A 25,787-nucleotide genomic window follows, 5' to 3' on the forward strand; every position below is an offset into this window, starting at 1 on the left:
CGAGGGCTTAAAAATGCATATGCAACATGGGATTCCAAATAGATATTGTGTCCAAATATTTTTTCATAATGTCACTCAAGAGGTTGAAATGAGTGCCAAATTAACAACCCATATTAGGATTCCAAAATATAACACTTATTTATGGTTAAGCTAAATTGAAGGTAAAGTAACTTAGGTCACACTTCTTATACAAGGTCATGTCTCTAACATTTTAATATGATACAATGGAACTAATACTCCTTAAAGCCTATTTCAATAGTTTTATGTTGCATTATCTCATGAAGGTTATCTTTCTATCCTAGTCATTTATTGCAAGCCCCAAATGAACTCGAGGCTTCAAAAGTCAACACTTAGGTTATGTCTTAACATTTGAATACGATACACTAGAACTGAAAATTATTAATTACTAAATTGTTCATGTTATGTCTCTAACATTTGAATACGATACATTAGAACTAGTAGTTCTTAATTACTAGATTGTTAATGTTTTGGTCTAGCCAGAAGAAAAACAAAAAATGTGTTTTCATTACAAACTAATAGTGATTGTGTTTTTTGAGTTACAATTAAGAAATGCATACTCTCCTTCATAGCTAAGCAAATATTCTTTTCTTTTCCTTCATTGATTTTGTATAGATCGATGTGAGATATGGATTTAGCTACGTGATGTTTCTGACTTTATATTGATAAACGTGGGAGATAGGTTTATTAGGGGAAGTCACGACAATGCCTGGCGAACTAAGTAATAGAGAGATTATGGACCTGAACTGCAAGGAGAGTTCCCAATTCAAGAATCTATTGGGTGCCAATTGTGACATTATTAGCCTTATTAGTGTGGACCCCGTACTTGAATCACTAGAAGTAATTGAGAGGAGAATAGTATTAAAGATGTGGTTTTAGCCTGAGGTATTAGCCATTTTGATGCCCACGTTGTCTAGTGAAGGTTCGTGCTAATGCCCGCATATCAAAATTTTCATCGAGTTATGTCGAAACGTTGCCATGTTATATGTTTACAGAACAATTGTGCCTCACGTTGAATAAATAAAACCAATAAGAGAGTGTCACGTCATAAATAATTTATCAGTTGTACCTCACGTTGAATAAATAAAATCAATAAGAGAGTGTCCTGTAATAAATAATTTTTGGGTAACAATTAAGCTAAAAGAAACAATGTTAGATCATAAGATGGAAAACCAAAAAAATGTGCAAATAAGTTTATTATGAATGAAGTTTATTACTATTTAGAATTTCGTTCGGTTATTTTGTATAATATCACCCAGTAAAAAGAAAGATGTAGTGTTGCATTTATATAAATTGTTATATTTTGTCCATTCACATTCTACTTTTCCTTTTTGGGTCTATCTATTATATGTTATATTGCAAATGTTGTTATCAGTGGCCTTACATTTTTTCCTAATATATTATGGGGTGTTCTTATCATAAACCTTTTATTTTATGTTTTTATTCTATATATAAATTATTTTTAAAATGTTTAATATATATGTATATGTATACTCTTTCATTTTGGTTAATTCTATTTTATTCATTTAGAGAGAGTGGATAGTAGGAGAGACAAGGTAAAGGAGGGAAAGAGAGGGGGAGAAAGTGGTGTAGAGAAAAAAAAGAGGGGGAGGGGGGTTGAGGGATAGAAGTGGCAAGGGAAATAAAGAGAGAGTGAGAGAGGGGAGTGAAATTTGGGAGAGTGAGAGATTGTGGAGAGTGAGAGGTTGTGGGGGGAGGAAGAAAGTGGTAGAGAGGGGAGAGGGATCGAGGGGTTGATAGTGAGAGAGATAGAGGGAGAGGGAGGAAGACAGGAAGTGGAGGTAGAGTAAGGGATAAGGAGAGAGAAAGTGGGCATATAGATATATATATGGAGGGAAATAGGGAGAAGGAGAGATGGAGAAAGAGTGAAAGGTAGATTCATAGTGGAGGGAGGAAGATGGGGAGAGAAAGGAAAGGTGAGAGAAAGAGAGTGATGGATAGAGGGATACAAAGAAGGGGTTGAGAGACATGAAGAGAGAGGGAGAGAGTAGCATAATGGAGTGAGGAAAAGGGAGACAAAAGGGTGGGGCCAAAGAGAGAAAGTGAGAGAGAGAGGTATAATGGAGTAAGAGGGAGAGAAGGGGAGAGAGAGAGAGAGAGAGAGAGAGAGAGAGAGCGTAATGGAGGGAGGGAAAGAGAGGTAGCGTAACTCCCCAACTCGACCTATATATTGTAACTAACATGTACATACAAAAACTAGCTATTGAGTTGGTACATATTAATTAGGTTGGTGATTTAGGGATTACATTTTTGGGCCAACCTACGAGAGAGAGAGAGAGAGAGAGAGAGAGATGGTGGACGCTATTAGACATGGAGAGAGAGGGAGGGAGAGAGAAGCATATTTTATGTAGGAATGAAGTTGAAGAGAGAGGGGGAGAGGAAGAGACAGAGAGAGAGTGAGGGGGAGAGAGATAAAGAGAGAGAGTGGGAGAGGGGAAGAGGGAGAGAGAGGGAAAGAGAAATAGTGGGATAAAGAGAGAAAGAGAAGTGTAGTATAAAAGCATAGAGATAGGGAGAGAGAATCATAGTGGGGAGAGAGAGAGAGAGAGAGAGAGAGAGAGAGAGAGAGAGAGAGAGAGAGAGAGCATGGTGGTGGGAGTGGGAGAGAGGAAAAGAGAGAGGGAGTGATGGAGGGATTAGGAGAGAGTAAGAGATAGAGAGAGGGAGGGAGAGAGGGGGAGATGCATATTTTTGGTGGGTGGAGGGAGAGAAGTGTAGTGGAAGGAGAGAGGGAAAGCTATGCAGAGAGCGATACTGGGAGAGAGAGAGGGAGAGGGAGAGAGATATATGGAGAAAAGAGATAGGGAGAGAGATAGACGAAGCAAAGAGAGAGGGAGAGAGGGAAAGAGAGAGTGGGGGTAGAGAGAGAAGAATAGAGGGAGGTAAGGTGATTAAGGGATAGAGGTGGAGAAGGACATTAATAGAGAGTAAGAGAGATGGGCGAGCATGGGGAAGTGAGAGAGTGGGGAGTATCTAAAGGTAGGGAGAGAGTGGTAAAGAAGGTGAGCGTGGGGAGAGGCATATATGGGTACGAAGGGAGAAAAAAAGAGTGATGGAGGGAGAGGAATGGAGGAGAAGTGTGAGAAAGAGTAGGGGAAGAGAGGGAGATAGACTCACACACGCACACGCACCCACACACACACACACACACACACACACACACACACACACATATATATATATATAGATAGAGAGAGAGAGAGAAGCATAATCGAGATGAGGAGAGAGAGGAAGAGAGAGTGGCGATGAGGGATAAAGAGAGAGAGAGAGGGAGTGAGAGATAGTAAAAGTGAGAGTGTCTGAGAGAGAAAGAGAAGCATAGTGGAGTGAGGGAGAGGGAGAGAGAAGGGTGTGTGTGTGTGTGTGTGAGAGAGAGAGAGAGAGAGAGAGAGAGCATAGTGGAGGGAGAGGGAGAGAAAGTGGGAAGAGAGTGAGGGAGAGAGGGATAGGGAGAGGAGGAGAAGGGGAGAGAAAGTGTAACACCTTGACTCAACCCGTGTATTGTAAATAGCATATCTCTACAAAACTTAGTCTTGTGATCCAATACATATTGGTTAGGGTGGTGAGCAAATGATTACTTTTGGGGACCTTCATGCCCACCTGAATGTCTATGTATATATTTTTATATTGGTGTTCTCATGTGCATATGTTTTTATGTATTTTGAGGATGGATATCCTGGTTTTATAGATAGGAAGTTTCATGTATCTTAATAACATGTACTACTACTATATAATAAGTCAAATGAGAAGTGTATGGGGGGGTAAGAGTTCATGTGTATTAAAAGGGGGCTTCACATGACTTAATTATTATAAAAGTACACATTAGAGGAAATTTCAGTCTAAATGTGTCCATGAAATTTTTATGTACATAATATGTAAACCAATAAAAATCCTTTAAATTTGAAAAGAGGTACATGTAAATATTTTGGAGAGAAAATAAAAGGAAACTACTTTTTTAAAATGCATTTTTGGCTTATATCATTGTAGGTTTACTCAAATTTCAAGTATAAACACTCATTGGTTGCAAGATTAAATTCTACATCCAACAAATATCCATTATTCATATTTCGGAGAAGGCCCACATTGATAAAAAAAAATGAAGATACATTAAAAAAGCATGGTGAACATGTTTTTTTAATGTATCTTCATTTTTTTTATCAATGTGGGTCTTCTCTGAAGTATGCATAATGAGTAAATATTGGATGTGGAATTTAATTTTGTCCAACAAGTGTCTACAATTGAAATTTGAGTAAACCTATAATGATATAAGCCAAAAATATAATTAAAAAAGTAGTTTTCTTATTTTGCCTCCAAAATTCATAACTCTTATTTTATTATTTTAACAATTATTTTATTATTTTTCCTTAGGAGGCAACTTTTAGGCTGATATTTCCTCTAATGCATGCTTTTAAAAAGTCAATCAAATGACTCTAAAGGGTGCCATGTTTTAAGAAAGGGGAATTCAATAAAATTAAGGATGTTATTACCATGGACAAACATCCTAGAGAATCTGACAAGGGAATTGGGGATTGGACAAGTTGGATGGAAATAAGGGATGATTTTGTAACAAGTGGGATATGATTCATGGTCTGAGGGTTTGAAGCATACTTGGAGACCCTTGAGGGAAGAAAGAACTCCTAGAGCCACAATGCTCTGGCACAACCCTAGCCAGTTTAATTAGACACGCCAAAGGTAGTGGCATATTCTGAGTGACTATAGGTGTAGATAAGGGGGTGTGTTACATAGGTGTGGGGATAATGGGGGATGCAAGCTTGTACGTTAGAGGTTAATGGTGTTTGGTATCTTGGACCTATTTATTTTTAGTACTAGACATATATCTAGTTTTGGGTAAGTTATTTCCACATGGAGTTGAATCCCCAACCTAGGAGTGATGCATTGTTGAGAGAAAATTAACAGTGTCATCTATGGTTGGGAGGAAAGTCTATGTTCTATAGCCAATTAGTAGCTTTTAATAAATAAGGGATATTGTGAATATTAATTTGGATTATGCTATAATTTATTTTTTCAATATATTTTTTATTTTATTTTTATTTTTAATGTTGCATCCAAATTACAGTTTTAACAATATTATTATACAATTTTATCCTTGTAGATGAGTGCGTTGCATTATAGAATGCATTAGACATGCATAACATATGTTGCTAGAATAAAACTAAATGAAAATTTGTTCGAATATCAGGTTACAGAGGGTCATATGGGTATGGATATGATGCAACAGGTGGTGGAAATGCACTAGTTGGTGGTTGGGGATGTTATAGAGTGGTATGATGCACGGGATGAAGTTGAACAAAATCCCATGTTTGGGATGAAAATCCACTAGAATTATATATATATATATATATATATATATATATATATATATATATATATATATATATATATATATATATATATATTATATTATAGACTCTAGGAATTTTATATTTGGTGGATAAAATTTAGTAGTATAGATACTAGCTTTGTGCATATATACATTTTGCGAAAGCAAATATTATTAATGAAAAGGGAATAATAAAGTTGTAGTGCCATGTGGTGGTTGAGTTGGAAAATGGAAGAGGCCAAGTACTATACCAATGGTCCGAATAAACATAATGGAGTGGATGAGGCATGCTAAAATGTTAAACTTTTTGTCACACAATGTGTGCCATGACCATTGATCTCATGTAATTCTAATTACTAGATCCATCAAGAATGTTTTGCTCCATTAAATAAGTAGCATTTTTCACCCAATATAAATATAGGTTTTCCAATGTATAAATTTTGAATCATATGATCCGCAGTTAGATTGCACACTATAAATTTTTGTGCTACTTTCAACTTGCTATTGTTTGCGTGCCAAATTTTTTTTTGAACCATCAAATCCATTGTCTAAGGAACTATGACTTATATAATGGGTATATTTCCACACAATATGGATCTGGTGCACTATAGTGGAGAGATATTAGCCATTAGATTGATTAGGGGTACAATCTCATTATAACCTCTATGCATGTTCCATCCTAATAAGAATTTTGTTGTTGATCTACTCCAAGATCAACCATTAGATTTGCAAGTGAGAAAGTCACCCTCTATGAGAGAAAATTTGAGAAGGACCTCGCATGTAGCTTTATCCAATAAAGAAATACTACATTCAAGGTCCAATGTTGACTCTAGGGCCTGTGTGGGGACCAATATGTAAAGGTGAAAGCTACATGTATGGCAAGTGTCTAATGAAAGGGATGTGAATAGAGCTTGTGACCCATGTGAACTAAAAACTTATACATAAGGAGTTATTTTTCGATGGAATAAGGGTGCCCAAAAAAGGTCCATATGACTGAATTTCTTTATAGAGTAGGGTTATGATTAGTCCAAGGGGGTAAACCAACCAAAAATTTAACATTTTGTTTTTTAAATTTGTGTTTATTTTTTTTGTCATCTACTTGCAGGGCATTTTTAAGGTCCTAAATGGCATTTTGATGTAGTAAAACACCATGAAAACTACTTCTAGTGGAATAAGTTCATTTGTAGCTTAAATAAAGGAGATTGGAGGGCTTTCTAATGACATATTATGATCGTGAAAGGGATCATGTAACACTTCAACAAGAACTCATATTAGGGAACTGAAGTGATGAATACAAAACTATTAGATAATAGAGCATACTAATGGATTTCAAAATTTAGGTACATAATTATTCATAAAGTTGGCAAAAGTTTGTTGTGGTAGTGAAGGAAAAATTGGGTTAAATTGGCCAAAATTTTCACAAGCCATAACTTCCAAAATAGAACTTGGACTTGGGAACATAAATAGAGGAGAATAAATGTGTGAAACTATAAATTTCACTTATAAGAGAAAATTTATTAGAAATTTAAAATAATGTTACAGATGACCTATAGGGAAGAATGAACCTAAGGATTGAAAGCACGATAGTTTCTCAAGGGTCCTATAGCCATGGAGAAAAGGTCAGAGGTATGAAAACTAACATTGGTAATGATGAAATGGAGTCAAATGGGCGTGGATGGGATAGGCCGGAGGAGAGAGTTGTAGAGATAATGAGGAGTCTCAAAATGGGGGTGCTCACCTAGAAGGATTCCAATGAGATGATAAGGCAACAAGAAAAAAACTAACACAAAATTTTTATGGAGCTTAAATAAATTACATATTAGTGTGGAAAAGAAATTTGAATCTAGGTAGGTAGAGGATCATTATTCATGAGTTAGGGAGAAGGATGTCAGATATTCAAGGTGTTCTAAGAGTGTTTTTAGGATACACCATTTATCATCAACGAATTCAATTAAAAGATCTTATGTTTCCTTGAAATTAGGGAGTAGCCAAACCATATCACCCATAAGGCAACAAATAAGGAAACCTAATTTGAATAGTTTGCAAGGAGAGTTGAGGAATATTAAGCCTCCCACATTTAATGGTGAGCACAATAAGGGATAGAAGGTTAAAATTTGGGTATTATAGATGAGAAAATACTTCCTCATCAAAGTTAGAGGCATTAACTACAACATGTCACTTGAAGTGAAAAATGAATTTATTGTGAGAGCAACTGAAAGAAGTAAAAAAAAATTGGATGAAAAATAGATATAAAGGAGAAAATATAGAAGGTAATCATAGAGGAAATACCTATCAAAGCACTACTATGAAAGGAAAATGTTGGATTTCCTCGAACTCAAGCTAGGAAACATGACCAAGGAAGAGTATGGTAAAAAAATAATTGAATTATTAAGTTATGTAGTTTTTATAAAGGTTGAAATATTAAAATTAAAAGGATTGGTGACATGTAAGAGATATGGTGGGGGAAATAATAAGAGAGGGAGGAAATGGGGTTAACGGATAGAGGTGGATAGGGACATGATGAAAGAATGAGAGAAATGGGGGAGCATGGGGAGAGGGATATGGGAAGCAGCATAAAGGGTGGAGATGGTGTTTATGGAGAAATCCCAAATGACTAGGGTGGATGAATTGATCCTAGAAAATTCAGAGGATTTCTGGATGTTTCTTTGTTGTATTTTTATCTTATTTTGGGTTTCATAATCACTACATTAGGTGGAACCGCAATGTTGTGATATGAAGGGTGGAGACCACTAGTCTCTAATATCCCAGTGTGTTTCATTGGTTTTAGTTCAGCTAGGGGGTGGAGGTGGTTGAATCTCTGGAGTCCCTATTTTAGATGATGGATGCATTTTAATCCCTGAAGAAAATGATCCCTCTAACTTTGGAATCTAGCTTAGGGGCGACAACTACAAGTGAGGCTTTGCTATAGTTGTTTATGGCTTGGTGGAGAGTCACAGTCTGAGACTCAGTTACCCATTAATTTTAAGATAAGTATCCCTCATGTTCTCAAGAAATATATATATATATATATATATATATATATATATATATATATATATATATATATATATATATATATATCCATTGTTGGTATAAAAATGATTTATTGATAGCATGGTTCATGATTTTTTAACCATTTGAAATAACCAATGTGTTGTTACTATTTAAAAGGTGTTGTGAAAACATGTGGCATAATTGATTTAGATCTTTTGGTACTAGCATGCAATCTACTTTATTTTAGTGATATGAATTTGTTTAAATTGTAGGATTGTTTATGTTGACTATGGAATTTCAATCTACAAGAAGATGTAAGATGAATGAAATGCATGGTCTTATATTAACATGTTGGATGCAAGGGTTACTTCACTATGAAGATGCTAGTTTGCACTAGTAAAAAGAAGTACCCAATAGTGTTAATGAATAGTGTGGAAATATTCAAAATCTTGTGGTCATTGCATGTTTAAATTGTTGTATATGTAATGGTAGATTTGTTGCATGTTAATGAGTACATTTTCATTGAAGGGAAGGAGGCCTTATTTCCATCCTTTGTCACTTTTTGGCTCTATTGACAATGATCATGAGCCAAGGAAATGAGTTTTCTTCTATCTTAATGAGTTGTTATAGCTCTCTATAATTTGTAATGAGTGCACTTAAAAAATGTTGTTAATTGATATCATATAAATTATTGAGTATTTCTTAAGTTTAACCTTAAATTACTTATGCATATTTTAGCCAATAAGTGCTAGATATAAGGCTTGAAAAGTTGGAAAAATTTGAAAGGTTCTACCACTATTAAAGTGATGGAAATATTTAAAAAAAGAAATGCAAATTTTGTTTACAAGTTGGCCAGGTCATAGGTTGGGAGGTCAACCTGAAAGGCCCGACCTCCGACGGGCTCTTCCACTTGACCTTCAACTAACTGACTTGAATCTCCACGCCCACAAGTTGGGAGGTTGGGGGGTCAAGAGGTCAGGGTAGTGTTGAAGCCCCGAAAATCGGGTCGACAACAAGGGGGATACCCGCCCGGTCCGGACCTTGGTTGGCAGCTCCTTATCCGTTTGGTATAGCGGGTCCGACTGGGGATAATGGGACCAGTTTCCCAATCTATGGGTGTGTGTGTGTAGAATTGGATGTTGCTGATCTAACAGTAACTATCTAAGCTATTCTAATTTGAACTTTAATCTAATTCTATGCTATTGTAATCTAATAAAAACAGCGCATCTAATCTATGCTAACCCGAGATGTCATTCTTCTATTATGCGATCTAAAGCGATTTCAAATAACAATTGGTAATAAAGATCATTCAGCGATTATAAGAAAAGAAATCAATTAAGATGAACTACTTTGCATAAAAAGTTAGGCAAAACAGTTGTGAACAACATATCGCATAATAAGCTATTCATACATTAAACATAAATAAATAGCTACCACCATACAAAAGTGCCAAATGGTAACTCAAGAATTCATGCAATAACATATAAACAACTAAAAACTGTATATCACTTTAACATATAAGCAGAAATGGTCAAGAGATAAAAGTACCATTTATGACTGGTCCTACTCATAAGCTTCAAGTAATAATTATTTATCTCTCCTTGCTCTAGCATCTACTAAGAGTACAGAAGTGCAACATCAGTAGCAGATATCAAATGCAAACATCAACAAATATTGATCCATTCATTCACGAAAACCTCCTCTGTGGGTGCAAAAGTGCATGTTCTGAGGACAAGTTTTTGATAAATTTCTGGACCCTTCTCTAAATGCATGAGAAGGGTTTAAATACTATTAACTAAATAAATTAATTACACAGATTCAGGATACGGTTTAAATGACCGCCCTTTTTCTAAGCAAAATTATTTCTAAAAATTAAATCTAATATCTAACTATTTCTGCACTTGCTCCTTAATGTTGCGAGCATTCAATATTGCCTGGGTAGAGTCGGCTGACTGTCTTCCGCTTTTGGTTGAGCTAAGAAAACATAAATGGTAAGCGCTGGCACCATTTCTTCAGCAAAATATAAGATATACTTGAGAATCATCCTCTAGCTAGGTGGATATACTGTGTACGCTTAGTAATAACCCAAATTCCACTTGGTTAACCCTCAAATTGCCTCTGCCTTTTCTTTCTTGCATTTTCTGGGCTTACGAGTGACTAAGCAGTTAGGGACTTTGCTTTTTGAGTAATTTTCTCAGCGATGCGCGATTCGGAAACTGCCTCCGTTTTTTGATCCGGGCCTTTTTGGTGCGTTTTTCGCCTTTAGCGCCTTTTCCTTCACCGGGTATAAGCTTCAAAATTTTGTAAACATACTAATTTCGTGAGCTTCTAACCTTGGGTGTTAAATCGCTGTTGATATCAGCATTGTTCAACTACACTTTCAATCATAGCTCTGACTGACGGATCTGTAATGGATAGCTCAGCAGTGCTCTGGAATTTTGTGGCTCAGTTGCAAGCGGTATCCGTTCATGAGGGCATTTCTTCTCTGTTTCTGAGCATTGGAGCTTTACCCTTTCCCTTAATCGCTCCATGCACATTGCTTCATGTTGTTTCTGTTTTTGTTCCTGCAGTTCACACATAAAGAGAGAGTAATGATAATAAAAATTGACAAGAAAGGTCTGAGCTCTATGAATATACAAAAATATGCCACCTGACATGAACTACCTCTTCGAAAAACACAAAACTGTCTTTCATTAACACTTGGCGTACATTCATTAATTTTCATTAAGGTGCGTATCCAATTTTTTGGTTTACGGACAATTTTTCTTGAATGTTGAGCCGGGGCAAATTTGCGATGGACAATTTCTGCGACTCGCATCGCAGCATCGCATCATCGCAGTATCGCGTTATCGCATTTTCATCAAGATGTGTTATCGCAGGGTTGTCCGATCACGTTTATCGCAGAATCGCAGATTGTTGTATCGCGCTATCGCAAGATCGCCGATCGCAGTATCGCATTATCGCAAGATCGCAAATTTGTTACGATTGTTAAATGGTTATGTGCTGTTTATGCGATGTTGCGATATGTGATGTCGCATATCAGCCATCGGCGTTTTCTTAAGTTTTTCGTTTATGAGCGTTTCTTAATGCATGCGATGCGATGGATTTTGCGTCGCACTCGCGCAGTTTATCATTGTACTCACAAAGAAATGTCTTATTTTCTTCGCGCGATGCGATGTTTCCTTAAGGAGTATAATACATAAATCTTAATTGAATTTTTTGAATTTTTACTAAGGGTCCCCACTTACCTAGTGTTATTGCTAATACTAAATAAGGAGGGGGGTTGTTGGTGGCCACAAAAATTGGCGATTCACTTGGAAGAACCAGTTATCTCTGTTTTTCTATTGAATTTTTCAAACTTCCAAAACAGAAATTTTTTTAGAAAATTAAAATTTGTTATGGAAAGATAGAGTACATTATGCTTTAAACTGTCAATGATATTTTGTTTCAACCTCTTTCTATTCTAATTATTTGCTTCCTCAGGCTAGTCCTTGTATTTACATCAGCCATTACTTTGTCTTGTAAGGATAAAATAAAGTCTCCTCTGTAAAGCAGTTTTAAGTATGCTCATTTGTCGTAGGTAGAGCCTCTGCTGCCAGCAGGCGTTTATAGCCTCGACAGGGTTACCTGTTACCCAGCAATGATCCTGTATCCTACTTAAGGTGACCTACAACTTTCAAAGAAAAATCCATATTTACACTTATTGCTTTGATTTTCTTTTTATTCTTAAAGAACAATGTCTTGGTTTGGTAGCCAAATTATGACACAATCATTCACTTGATTTATAACTTTGTTGAACAAGCTGGCTCGTGATGAGACCCCTTGTCTTTTGATTGCAACAATCTTGAGTCATTGCCCTGTTGTGGTGGACAGTATTGGCAAAGTCAGCAAATTATAATATTTGTGATCATGATAAGCCGGCTCGTGATGAGACCTCTTATTCTTCAAGATATAGTGTATCCTTGGATTATTCCTCTGAAGGCTGCGATTTTCCTTAGCAGGGAGGAAGTCATTGTTTCCTTAAGATAGCTCTGGATGACAATAATAGAGTTTTTGGAAACAACTGTTCTACAGAGAATCTTCATTTTGTTATTGATACCTTTCATTGTACTGATATAAAACAATTTCTTCACTAAAGGTTGCTTTCATCAAATTTTTGAAGTTGAAACTAGTATCATATCTAGGCTAAAGTTTTTAACTGTATCTGTCAATAATAAAGATCAATTTTCCAAAAGATTTTACTATTTATACAAGCGAAAAGATCAAAAATCTGAAAGAGAATTGGTGTCTTTTTCCTAAATGCTTAATGTAACCACTCACAACTGGTTTTATTATGAAAAGAAAAACTATTCTACAAAAATAGAAGAATAATCTTCTATGGAAAATATTTCTTGAGAATTTGTCCTTTAACAGGCAAAGGATCTCTCTTACCTGCTAAATCCTGTAACACAAACGTTGATGGACCTATGACTTCAACAATCTGAAAAGGACCAAGCCACATTCTTTGAAATTTTGTATGTTTTCCCTTTTCTTCATGAGCCTTATCCCACTTTAAAACTAAATCTCCCATCTGAAAATCTTTTCTGGTCATTATGTTTGAATCAAAAGAGGATTTTACTAGCGCTTGATGATGAGCATGCGTTTTCTTAGCTTGTTCTCGTTGTTCTTCTAATTTAATTATTTCCATTTGTCTCAGTTGTAAGGAGGAAGTAGATACTTCGTCAATGTATTGTACTAAAGACAAAGAGGGAATGGCTAAGTGAGTCGGAAGAACCACTTCTTTCCCATAAACTAAATTAAAGGGAGAAGTTCCGATTGAAGCTTTTTGCGTTATTCTATCTGCCCATAAAGCATATACCAAAGCTTTGTGCCAATTCTTTTGATTCTGGTCAACTGTTCTTTTAATAATCATGATTAGGTTTTTATTTGTTGACTCAGCTAACCCATTACCTTGCGGATAGTAATTGGCCGAATATTTAAGTTTGAATCCTCTTTTAAGTGCAAATTCAGTCATTGCATTTCCAGAAAAGTATGATGCATTATCAAACATTAAAGCGGATGGCAATCCAAACCTAGTGATTATAAATTGATCTATGAACTCAATAATATTTTCAGAATTAGCTGTCTTGAGCGGAACTTCTTCTACCCATTTAGTAAAATAATCTGTTGCCGTGAGGATGTATCTATGCTGCTTAGAAGAGTGAGGAACGATCTCACCTATTATGTCCAAGCCCCATTGACTGAAAGGTTGCTCGATGTTTACCGGCTGTAGTGGCAGGGACGGCTTCTTTTGTCTTCTAGCAGTAGTTTGGCAGACTTGACATCTTCTCACGTAACTGTGCGAGTCTTTGAACAGCGTGGGCCAGTAATATCCTACGCGTACAATTTTATGTGCAGTATCATCTCCAGCATAGTGTCCGCCTGCTGGTCCATCATGGAGTTCCTGCAATAATTTTTCAGCTTCAGTTTTTTCAAGACACCTAAGAAGAACAGAATCATAATTTTTTCTAAAAAGAATATCATTTATAAGCTGATATTGTTTAGCTTTCAATCTGAGAGCTCTCTTCTTAGTATGATCAAGGTGTGAAGGAGCATACCCGTTCTTAAGATAATAAATGATATCAGCATATAATGATTCTGCATCGTTTAGGCTTACCTCACACATTTGTACCTCTTCAGATGGAATTTCAGAAATTTGCGATGCTCCGGCCAGCATTTTGCAGAAGCCTTGACCTCTTACGATGTTTGCTGGTTTGATCTCAAGGTCGTATTCCTGTAAAGCAGTGACCCAATTGGCCCTTTTCTCACCCACATCCTTCTGTACTAGAAGATTCCTTACCGCTGGGAACGGTACTATGATCTTAGTATGGGTTTTAAGTAAGAAAGGTCTGAAGTATTTGACCACTTTGAAAACAGCATAAGCCTGTTTCTCCACGTCTGAATAATTGAGTTCAGCGCCCTGTAAATTTGAGCTAAAAAATGCAATTGGAGCTTCCGGTTTTTCTTGATTTGCTTGAGTTAGAATCGCAGCATATGATTTATCTGAGGCAAATGTGTATAAAATAAAAGATTCTGAAAAATTCGGGGTTGCAAAAGATGGAGCATTAATAATAGCTTGCTTGATCAGGTTGAATGCTTCATGTTCATCTTGACCCCATTTAAAATTTGAATTCTTTTTAATCATGGTTTGCAAAGGAGACACGATTCGCGAAAAATCTGGAACGAATCTCTTTACAAAATTGATTTGACCAAGGAAAGATTGCATGGCGTTTTTGTTATGAGGTAGGGATATTTCAGAAATTTCTTTGATTCTGTCGGGATCAATGTGAATGCCGGATTTCGACACTATGAATCCTAGAAGTTTCCCTTCACTTAGCGCGAAAAAAGATTTCTTTGGGTTAAGTGAAATTCGATACCTTAAACATCGTTGAAAGATTTGTTTCAGGTCTTTGAGATGGTGGCTTCGCTTCTTCGAGTACACTGTTATATCATCCAAATAAATTACTACAGATTTATTGACTAAACCTTTGAATGCGATGTCCATGGCTCTCTGAAATGTAGCACCAGCATTAATCAAACCAAATGGCATCTTCCGATATGCGTATGTGCCCCATTTAGTTATGAATGTGGTTTTTAACTGATCATCAGGGTGTACCAACACTTGATTGTACCCTGAAAATCCATCAAAGAAAGACATTAGTTCTGAGCCCGCCACTGCCTGCAGTATCTGCTCCATAGGTGGAAGAGGAAAATTGTCTTTTTGACAGGCTTTGTTAAGGTTCCGAAAGTCAATGCAGATCCTAATATCTCCATTTTTCTTTCTAACGGGTACCATATTGGAGACCCATTTGGAATGTCTAACGGGAAAGATTATCCTGGCTTTCAATAACTTATTGAGCTCAGTTTTTATCTGATTTTCTAAATTGGGGTGGATCTTTCTCAGCTTTTGTTGGACAGGTTTTTCGTTATCGATCATGGGAATAGTATGCTGAATGATAGAAGTGTCGTATGTTTTCAGCTCATCATAATTCCAGGCAAAAACATTTTTATATTGTCTCAAAAGACGAATATACGCTAGTTTCTCTTCAGGGGCTAGGCCGAGGCCTAGATTAATGTTTTGTGGTTTAGCATCGGTCCCTAGGTTTACTAATTCGTAGTTCAAGGTTGAACTGTAGAGTTTTGAATTGGTAGACCTTTTAAACCGATCTTTCAAATCGTATAAGTCTTCTAACTTGACCACCGACTTAGGTATAGCATTATTAGTGCTATTTTGTTGCAGTTGTTGATCGTGCTGGTCTTCGTCAATTATTTGATTGGAGTAGGATCCTTCAGACGTGAGGAAATTTACGATATCAAGATCGTCATTGAATACTCTCCAATTTGTGATGTTGTCAGGAATGGATGGTCTAAAGATTAATTCTATTGAGAATCTATCTGGACTAAAATCTTCGGAGGGAATAAGCTTAGAAGCTACGTTAGCCAAAAGGTCTGCACTTGCGTTTTGGAGTCTGGGGATTGAAGAAATATTAAACGCTATGAAATGCTCAGTTAGATCTTGTACTAAAGATTGATAGTGTTTTAAATGACCTGATAAGCAATGTATAGTGTTACGTACCTGTTTAACCACAATCTCAGAGTCTCCAAAGACTTGAAGATACTTGACATCTAACTCGATTGCTTTGTACAGGCCTTGAACCAAAGCCTCGTATTCTGCTGTGTTGTTTGTGCAATCGAATTCGAGTCTGCATGTGAGCATGATCTTTTCTCCTTCTGGACTAATCAGAACGCATCCTGCTCCTGCTCCTTCGTTAGATCTAGAGCCATCAAAAAATAATTTCCAAAACAAAGATGTATTTACAGGTTTATCTAAAAAATTAATACATTTCGAACTATCAGTTCGAGAAAAATTTTCAACTTGGGACAAAACAGAGTTTTCTAAATAAGGTGACGCATGAGCATTGAAATTTCCGAGGAAAGAATCTACCGAGTAATTGCCAATGATACTGCTGTTATACGCTACCGGTTCATTTTCTCCCTCTAACTCCGTTACTATGTACTTCTGGTGTAGCTCTCGTTCAACTTTTATTTGATTCGGTTTACTGTTGTAGGGCAGCCACATGTGTGACCAATCGGTTGCGAAGTATCCATGGAGTTTCTCTGACCAATCCCTGCTAAGAATTAAGCCATAGAATTCTGGGATATCAGCAACTAGAATGTCAATAACCTGACATACCTTCGGGTTGGATGACAATCTTATGGTTACTTGATTAAGTTCGCCAATCACTTCGACTTGAGATCGATCTAGCTGAACTATGCGCACTGCAGATTTCTGTGGTTGAACATTTAATTTGGCACATATAGATTTGGGTAAAATATTCGATGATGCACCGGAATCTACCAAACAATTGTGCACATTTTTATTGAAGATTTCATAAGTAAGGAGAAACGGGGGAGTGTGAGATCTTGATCTTCCTCCAATCAAGGCGATGTCATTTGGATCAATTTTACTGATCGCGTTAGTTGGAGGTCTTCCCATGTTGTGGGAAGCTTGAGAAAGTACAGCGGCAGGCAAAGGTGCAACTGGCACGGCATGTAATTCTTTCATCATTATCTTCTGTTGATGTTTCAACTTGCTCAGTTCGTAAAGGGTGATATTAGCCCTAGTCTTCTTCATGTCATCAATAATATTGTACTCCATTTCATCCGACACTATCAGTGTTTTAGATGGAGTCGTTTCATCTGCTTGGACTGGGCTAGTTTGAGTCGCTTTAGATGTCGTTTTCTTTGTCGCGACATTATCTTTTGTTGCAGAGCTTGCGCTCTTCTGCTTAGGGGTAGTTTGGGGAGGATCAAGCTGATTTTTGCTTCGTGTGCTAACTGGAAATACTTCTTGATATTCCTCTTGTGGGAGGATGAAATCCCACATTCCTTGTAATTCCACAACTTCTTCGTCATCGGTCTTCCCTTCAGTGGCAATTTCTTCTTCCTCTTCCTCGGATTCAACATTTGAAATGGCATTAGGTGGCTTTGCATCCATTGAAGGACCTCTTTTAAAAGCTCTGTAGGGCTTTTTCGAAGAAGTTTCTGCTACTTGCTTTTTTATGTCGACCATCTCATTGGACATGGTCTTTAGAAATTTCTGCAATCCTTCCAAATCAAAAGGATCTTTTGCTTGTTTCTTCTTGGAGTCTTCCTTGAAGGTGACTTTTTTGGACTTACGTTCCTCTATCGCGGATCTCTTTTCTAGGGCTATTATCCGTTTCTCTACTGCTATCGCCTCTTTCATGTTATCAGCTAAGGTTGTTTTATTTGCCCTGTCCACGAAGATTGATATGTTCGATGGTAGAGCGGTAATATACCATTCACATCGTACTTCTTCGCTGGGTTGGGAAGCAGTAGGAATTTTGTTGAAAATTTTATTGAACCGTAAATTGAAATCCTTGATAGGCTCTTTAGCTTCGGCTTTAAGATTGGATAGGTCATTAATTAACGTTGCCAGTGATCTGTCATCACCAAACTTGGTTAGGAATTGATCCTGGAAGATGTCCCAACTTGTGATGGATCCGGAGGGTAATGAAAAGTACCATGACCCGGATGTCCCTAGCAGTGTATAGGGAAAAAGCCGAACAACAACATCTTCATTAGTAACTCCATTGAGATTAATGGAAAGCACGAAGTTGTTTATGTGCTCTTCTGCTAGCATGCCTGCCTCGGGATTGAATTTGGGCAGCCATTTCTCAGGATGGGCCGGTATTTGACTCAAGGTTGCAGGCATTAGGACTACCCCAGGGTTGTTCCATGGAGACTGGGCCATCGTTGAACTGCTAACAGAGGAAAGTGCAGAAGATGATCCCTGTGGCTGGGAGGATGAGGATACTATGATCGTAGATTATTGAAGAGGGGTTATGGGGGTTCCAGTGGACGGATGGGCGATGATCTGGAGTGGAGGTGTGGATGGTTGACTTCGTAGTGAAGTAGTTGAGATGGATGATGCAGACGAAAGAGTCTCACTGTCAGACTCTTGCAGTGATTTCCTTGCTCTTTTCTTGGTGGGAAGAGGTAATTCGGTTGGCTGAACGCCAAACTTTTCACTCTTTCGCCTGGTCAGGGGATGAGCAGGGTTGTACTGCAAAGTCACGCTGCCTTGAGATTTATCAGACCTCTGAGGAGAAATGGAAAATCGCTGAATTTTGTGAATCAGGGATTCAACTTCAAGAGGTTCAATGGTAGATTGGTCTGAAATATCAGGGTGTGTAGTAGCGGTTGATACTCGAGCGACTTCTGACTCTGGATTTAGATGTAATGGGGAAGTCGGGGGAGATGATGAGGGCAATTTACTCTCAGAATGGTATTCAGATTTTGATTTACTTGTCATTCATAGTTCATGCCCTCCTTCTAGCGCCAAATATGTTGAAGCCCCAAAAATCGGGTCGACAACAGGGGGGATACCCGCCTGGTCCGGACCTTGGTTGGCAACTCCTTATCCATTTGGTATAGCGGGTCCGATTGGGGATAATGGGACCAGTTTCCCAATCTATGGGTGTGTGTGTGTAGAATTGGATGTTGCTGATCTAACAGTAACTATCTAATCTATTCTAATTTGAACTTTAATCTAATTCTATGCTATTGTAATCTAATAAAAACAACACATCTAATCTATGCTAACCCGGGATGTCGTTCTTCTATTATGCGATCTAAAGAGATTTCAAATAACAACTGGTAATAAAGATCATTCAGCGATTATAAGAAAAGAAATCAATTAAGATGAACTACTTTGCATAAAAAGTTAGGCAAAACAGTTGTGAACAGCATATCGCATAATAAGCTATTCATACATTAAACATAAATAAATAGCTACCACCGTACAAAAGTTCCAAATGGTAACTCAAGCATTCATGCAATAACATATAAACAACTAAAAACTGTATATCACTTTAACATATAAGCAGAAATGGTCAAGAGATAAAAGTACCATTTATGACTGGTCCTACTCATAAGCTTCAAGTAATAATGATTTATCTCTCCTTGCTCTAACATCTACTAAGAGTACAGAAGTGCAACATCAGTAGCAGATATGAAATGCAAACATCAAAAAATCTTGATCCATTCATTCACCAAAACCTCCTCTGAGGGTGCAAAAGTGCATGTTCTGAGGACAAGTTTTTGATAAATTTCTGGACCCTTCTCTAAATGCATGAGAAGGGTTTAAATACTACTAACTAAATAACTTAATTACACAGATTCAGGATACGGTTTAAATGACCGCCCTTTTTATAAGAAAAATTATTTCTAAAAATCAAATCTAATATCTAACTATTTCTGCACTTGCTCCTTAATGTTGCGAGCATTCAATATTGCCTGGGTAGAGTCGGCTGACTGTCTTTCGCTTTTGGTTGAGCTAAGCAAACACAAATGGCAAGCGCTGGCACCATTTTTTCAGAAAAATAGAATATATATTTGAGAATCATCCTCTGGCTAGGTGGATATACTGTGTATGCTTAGTAATAACCCAAATTCCACTTGGTTAACCCTCAAATTGCCTCTGCCTTTACTTTCTTGCATTTTCTAGGCTTACAAGTGACTAAGCAGTTAGGGACTTTTCTTTTTGAGCAATTTTCTCAGCGATGCGCGATTCGGAAACTGCCTCCGTTTTTTGATCCGGGCCTTTCTGGTGCATTTTTCGCCTTTAGTGCCTTTTCCTTCACTGGGTATAAGCTTCAAAATTTTGTAAACATACTGCTTTCGTGAGCTTCTAACCTTGGGCGTTAAATCGCCTGTTGATATCAACATTGTTCAACTACTCTTTCAATCATAGCTCTGACTAACGGATCTGTAATGGATAGCTCAGCAGTGCTCTGGAATTTTGCGGCTCTGTTGCATGCGGTATCCGTTCATGAGGGCATTTCTTCTCTGTTTCCGAGCATTGGAGCTTTACCCTTTCCCTTAATCGCTCCCTACACATTGCTTCATGTTGTTTCTATTTTTGTTCCTGCAGTTCACACATAAAGAGAGAGTAATGATAATAAAAATTGACAAGAAAGCTCTGAGCTCTATGAATATACAAAAATATGCCACCTGACGTGAACTACCTCTTCGAAGAACACAAAACTGTCTTTCATTAACACTTGGTGTACATTCATTAATTTCCATTAAGGTGCGTATCCAATTTTTTGGTTTACGGACAGTTTTTCTTGAATGTTGAGCCGGGGCAAATTTGCGATGGACAATTTCTGCGACTCGCATCATCGCAGTATCGCATTATCGCATTTTCATCAAGATGTGTTATCGCAGGGTTGCCCGATCACGTTTATCGCAGAATCGCAGATTGTTGTATCGCGCTATCGCAAGATCGCCGATCGCAGTATCGCATCATCGCAAGATCGTAGATTTGTTACAATCGTTAAATGGTTATGTGTTGTTTATGCGATGTTGCAATATGCGATGTCGCATATCGGCCATCGACGATTTCTTAAGGTTTTCGTTTATGAGCGTTTCTTAATGCATGCGATGTGATGGATTTCGCATCGCACTCGCGCAGTTTATCATTGTACTCACAAAGAAATGTCTTATTTTCTTCGCGCGATGCGATGTTTCCTTAAGGAGTATAATACATAAATCTTAATTGAAGTTTTTTAATTTTTACTAAGGGTCCCCACTTACCTAGTGTTATTGCTAATACTAAATAAGGAGGGGGGTTGTTGGTGGCCACAACAGGTAGTCAGGGGTCAAAACCACCTCGTCCCAATGAAATGCAATGGAGGTGTGCGAGGGCCTACCTTGACCTATGTCAGGGTTTGGGGGTTGGTCCTATCGTTTAAAAGTTAATAATGCACCACGGAGAGAGGGTGCAACCCAACCTCCTTGAGACTTGTTCCCACCTATTGACGAGCTGGAATGTACTGCCAACAACTAGGGGATCTCTTGGTGTAGAAACCCAATTATACTCTACACCATTTGGTTTAGGAGTCCCATATGGTATGTGGACTCAGCTAGAATTTCATAAACAAAATTTTTCTTTGAACGAATAAGTAGTAATTGTCAGAGTACAAATAAAGCTTTAACAAATGCAAGTGATCTATGAAAATTCAACACATAAGATAGTAAAAATAGCAACAACATAACATCAAAACATGAATCTCAAGAAAATAATGGTCAAAGTATAATATGGAGTCATGTATTGGTTACTCTGCAAAAAAAATTATCGACTTGAGGACTGCTAGCATGTGTTTTTCATTCCTTTCCCTCAAAATATGGAGGCACTAAGAGCGTTGTTGTACCCAATTAGAGTAATAAATTAAAGATATATAAGGTCTCATAAAGATGAATATCAAGAGGACATATCACCCAAAAGGATCCACAGCATACTTAAAGTAGATATAGAGCCACAAAAATAAATAGGAAAGTTCACCAATAAGAAAGATTTAGCAAAAGCATGAGGACCTATTGGAAAAAAATTAAGGGTGAAGGAACCCAAAAGGAACAATGGGGGATCTTGGTGGGGAGTATAACTCACCCACAAAAAGAATACTATAAGGAGATATGAAAGAACCCTCCCTGAGGAAGAATGAGTGCAACCCAAAGATGGTGGGTTCAACCAATTGAGAACCACCAAAAGGAAGAACAATATTGACATGTGTTTTGGGTCCATGGTGGATTTGTAAAAAAAGTAGCAGATAGTGTGGGAGATGTGGTACCTACTATATTATGAAGGAAGGTGGATGACATAAGAACTATCATAGGCCACACAAGTTATATGAATAATAGTGACATAAGAAAAAATTGTTGTATTTGTGTTTATTTTAAAGGTTTTTTTCATTATGTTGCACATGTTTTGCATGTGCCATTGTCAGTTAAACTAAAATGGTTATTGTAAGCCTACCTACCCTATTTAGACTAGTTCATGGAAGTAAAAAAGAGAAATGAAATATGTTTCTTCACATTCTTTGAAACATCCCATAATAAAATCCAAATATAATAGGTTTTGTTAGTGTCGGTCATGATGCCCTCCATCAGTGATCAAAAAACTCTTTGCATATGCATAAGTAGGTCTCTCATCGATGCCAGTTTTGCATTCCATTAGGCATGCCATAAAACTGATGGAGGAGCTGGTCCTTGTTCCCTTCTCGGCTTTGCTGGATCAGGTCATATCAGTTAATGAACTTGTGTCACGCTTGTTTTGTTTTGTCTTGAAGTCCAAAGTCTTAGGTCTAGGGTTTCAATCAAATGTCATTGCAAGATCATGAGTCAGAGGTCCATGGGTCCCCAGCAAGCCGGAAGGAGGTATGTAAATATGTTTCATTGATATTTTCATCAGGTACAACTCATTTATACCTTGATTTTAAAAACCATCTTTTTAAAGACAAGGTCATGTCAATCTTGTAAAAAATAAGGAAATTTCAAAAAATTCTTCACAATGCCGGCAATAACCCTGGTCTCCTCGCCAGAGTCCATCAGATGGTCTACCTACAAAAAGAACGGAGTTAAAGCACTCAAAAAGTCAAATTCAGGACAAAAGTAAACTCAAAACAGTGTTAAAAGAAAGTGCCAAAACAAAACATTAGAAAGTGGGTTTGGTAAGTAAATTTTTTCAAATTGGGCTTATAAAGAGTCAAATTCCCTCTAAAACACCCTCATTATGCATCTAAGAGCTCGCAAAGAAGAGTGAGAGGGCGAAGAAGGTGAAAGGAGGCAAAGGGCAGCAAATTTGAACCATTTTCAGGTGCGCGACCTGTCAGAGGGCGTGCGCGACCTGTTGGGCAGTGCGCGACCTATCAGGCGCCCCTCCGCAGTGCAAAAACTCAACGGGCGCGACCAGTCAGGCTGTGCGCGACCTGTCCAAGCCTGTGCGCGACCAGTCAGCCTGTCACTCACAGAACCACTTCAAATTTTCTCAAATCGCCCTCTTGCTTGCTAAATTGATCGAGGTAGGGTCTATTAACCTGTTGGATGCTTGAAATATGAATGATGGGCTTGTGTTCATATATATTTGCTACCAAGGATGCAAAGAGAAATGGATTTTAGTTATGGCTTGTCAATGTAGGCATAGTGCTAGGGTTGGTGTTTTTTTTCAAGGTTTTAAACTCCCATTTATTCCCTCCATTGTTTCCCATTAAATTCACAATTGTTATGATATGTCTCTATCTTATCTCATTTGCAAAGAGTATTAAATTTCCTATCTCCCAATTTCTAACCCTATCCCCCTCTCAAATACATTCCCAAAACCCTAATGTCCTCCACACAGCAAGAACAAAAAATAAACACAGCAAGGATTAAAAAATGTTGTGTAAAAAAGAAAAGAGCAATATAATGGTAAAATAAAAAAAAATAAAAAAAAAAAAAAAAAAAAAACAGAGGCAATATGGTTGTGTATAGCTATTACAAAACAGAGAAAAGATGGTTGTGTATGTTCAAAACAAAAACAAAGAAATGCAGCTGTATATATTTATAAAAAGACATACTGCTCTGAATATTGTTTACAAAGGAATGCTGCTGTGTCTCCCAAAAGACAAAGTCCTGTTTTCCCTTTTATCCCTAATATCCCTGTTTAAATAAAATTCCTTTTCCCTTATGACCAAATGTAAAAGAAGCCTTGTTCCTCTATGACTAAATGTACATGAATCCCTTTGAAAACAGAGTTTACCTTATGATGTACATTAGAAGACAAAAAATCAAATGAACAATGTTGTCCCATACCCCTGTTGAAATGCATGTCCTTTCCCTTTGTTATTCTCATACATGTTTTCCTTAATAAAAATATTTCTTTGCAAATGATTTCCCGATGATGTAGATGAGATTATATGCTTAACATTTTGTGAATTGTCCCTTGAAAATTCCCTGTTTTTACATATTTTCCATTCCTTATTTAAAAAAAAAAAAAGTCCCTCCCCTAACATTTCCTTCATGATTTTTCCCCCTTGAAAACAACATACTTCTCAGCATTGTTGCAGACAGGGCAGCAGTTAACTTTGTCTATTTTCTCCACTTTGCTCAAAAGCACCATGTCAACCACTGAAACCTATGAGCAAGGTGATGACCGGTCTTCTTCCACAGAGGTTGAGGTACAGCAGAGGCCTCGTAGGGGTGGCAAAGGTGGTCATCATAAGAGACAAGAGCCCACATCTTTAGCAGAATTACAGGCCTGCCCTTTGGTAGTGAATTGTTTCCGATACATGTCATGTTTGCAGTTTTGTGAGAGGCTTGCTCAGATCCAGCATCACAGGGAGTTGGCCCGCTTATTTGTTTTTCACCTTCATGATGGGCAGGTCACTCTTGCAGGGGTGAATTTTGTGCTATCTCCGGAGGTGATTTCAGAGGCTACCGAGATACCAGATGTGGGTGAAGTGTGGCCCAAGCGCAAAATGCTGGATTATGTTTATTTTGAGCCATATGTCAGGCCAACATTCATGAGCCACTTGTCGGGGTCTTTCCTTTCAGATTCCTCCGGGGGGAGTATGCTCCGATCATGCGGCTTATCATGCATTACTTCACATGTGAGGGGAGATTTTCACAGGTCTTCTCTTATCACATTCGCCTGTTGATGCACTTTACCCGAGTGAGGATGATGAACATCCCGGTTTTCTTCTTCCAGGACATTCAAAGGATGGTGTCCGTGTTTCAGAGGCGGTCCCCAGCTCAGCAGTATAGGAGTTTGTGCCATCATGGTCTCATCCAGCTCATTGTTTCCCATCAGTTGAGTCAGCAGGGCATTCCATGGGCAGACTTCATTTCTCATGAGTTCTTTACAGTGCCACCACAGCCACACCCAGAGCCAGAGGTCATTTATGAGGAGGGAGGTCCATCTCACTAGCCCGAGATCATTGTTCCGAGACAGGTTTCTTCCTCACCTCAGGTCACCTACCAGAGAGGTCACAGGACCTTGTTTGCAGCAGCTCAACGAGTACTTTCTCCACAGCAGGTGGAAGGGGTCTCACCATCATCATCTACAGGTCAGCGAGTGTTATCTCCACACCAGGTGGAAGGGGCCTCGCGTTCTCCATCAGCAGTACGGGAGGGCAAACAGCCCATGATAGAGGAGGAGAGAGCCGGTGACACACAGGTTGACATCATTAATATTGATGCTCGCTCCCCCACTTCAGATTTGCATGATATCATCCGACAAAGAGAGGCGGAAAACCGCTTGTTACAGCAGAAGCTCAACATGGCCCAATGGACAATAAACTATCTTGAGCAGCGCAACAAGCAACTTGAGGATGAGAAAGAGTTCGATGAGCTGTGGAGGATTCGAAGTGACCGAGTCATCAACCATAGGAGGCCCGGTGACTTGCTGCCCAAGGAGAGGGAATCCATGCTTATCCGTGTGAATGCACACTTGAAGAGGCTGTTAGAGAAGGCAAACGAGGACAAGAGGTTGCTACAGAACATGAAGAATCACTATTGGGCGAGGATGCATGTT

The sequence above is a fragment of the Pinus tabuliformis genome, chromosome 8 (genome assembly GCF_031772625.1).
Source record: "Pinus tabuliformis cultivar Carrire ecotype Pingquan chromosome 8, CPIR1, whole genome shotgun sequence".
NCBI lineage: Eukaryota > Viridiplantae > Streptophyta > Pinopsida > Pinales > Pinaceae > Pinus > Pinus tabuliformis.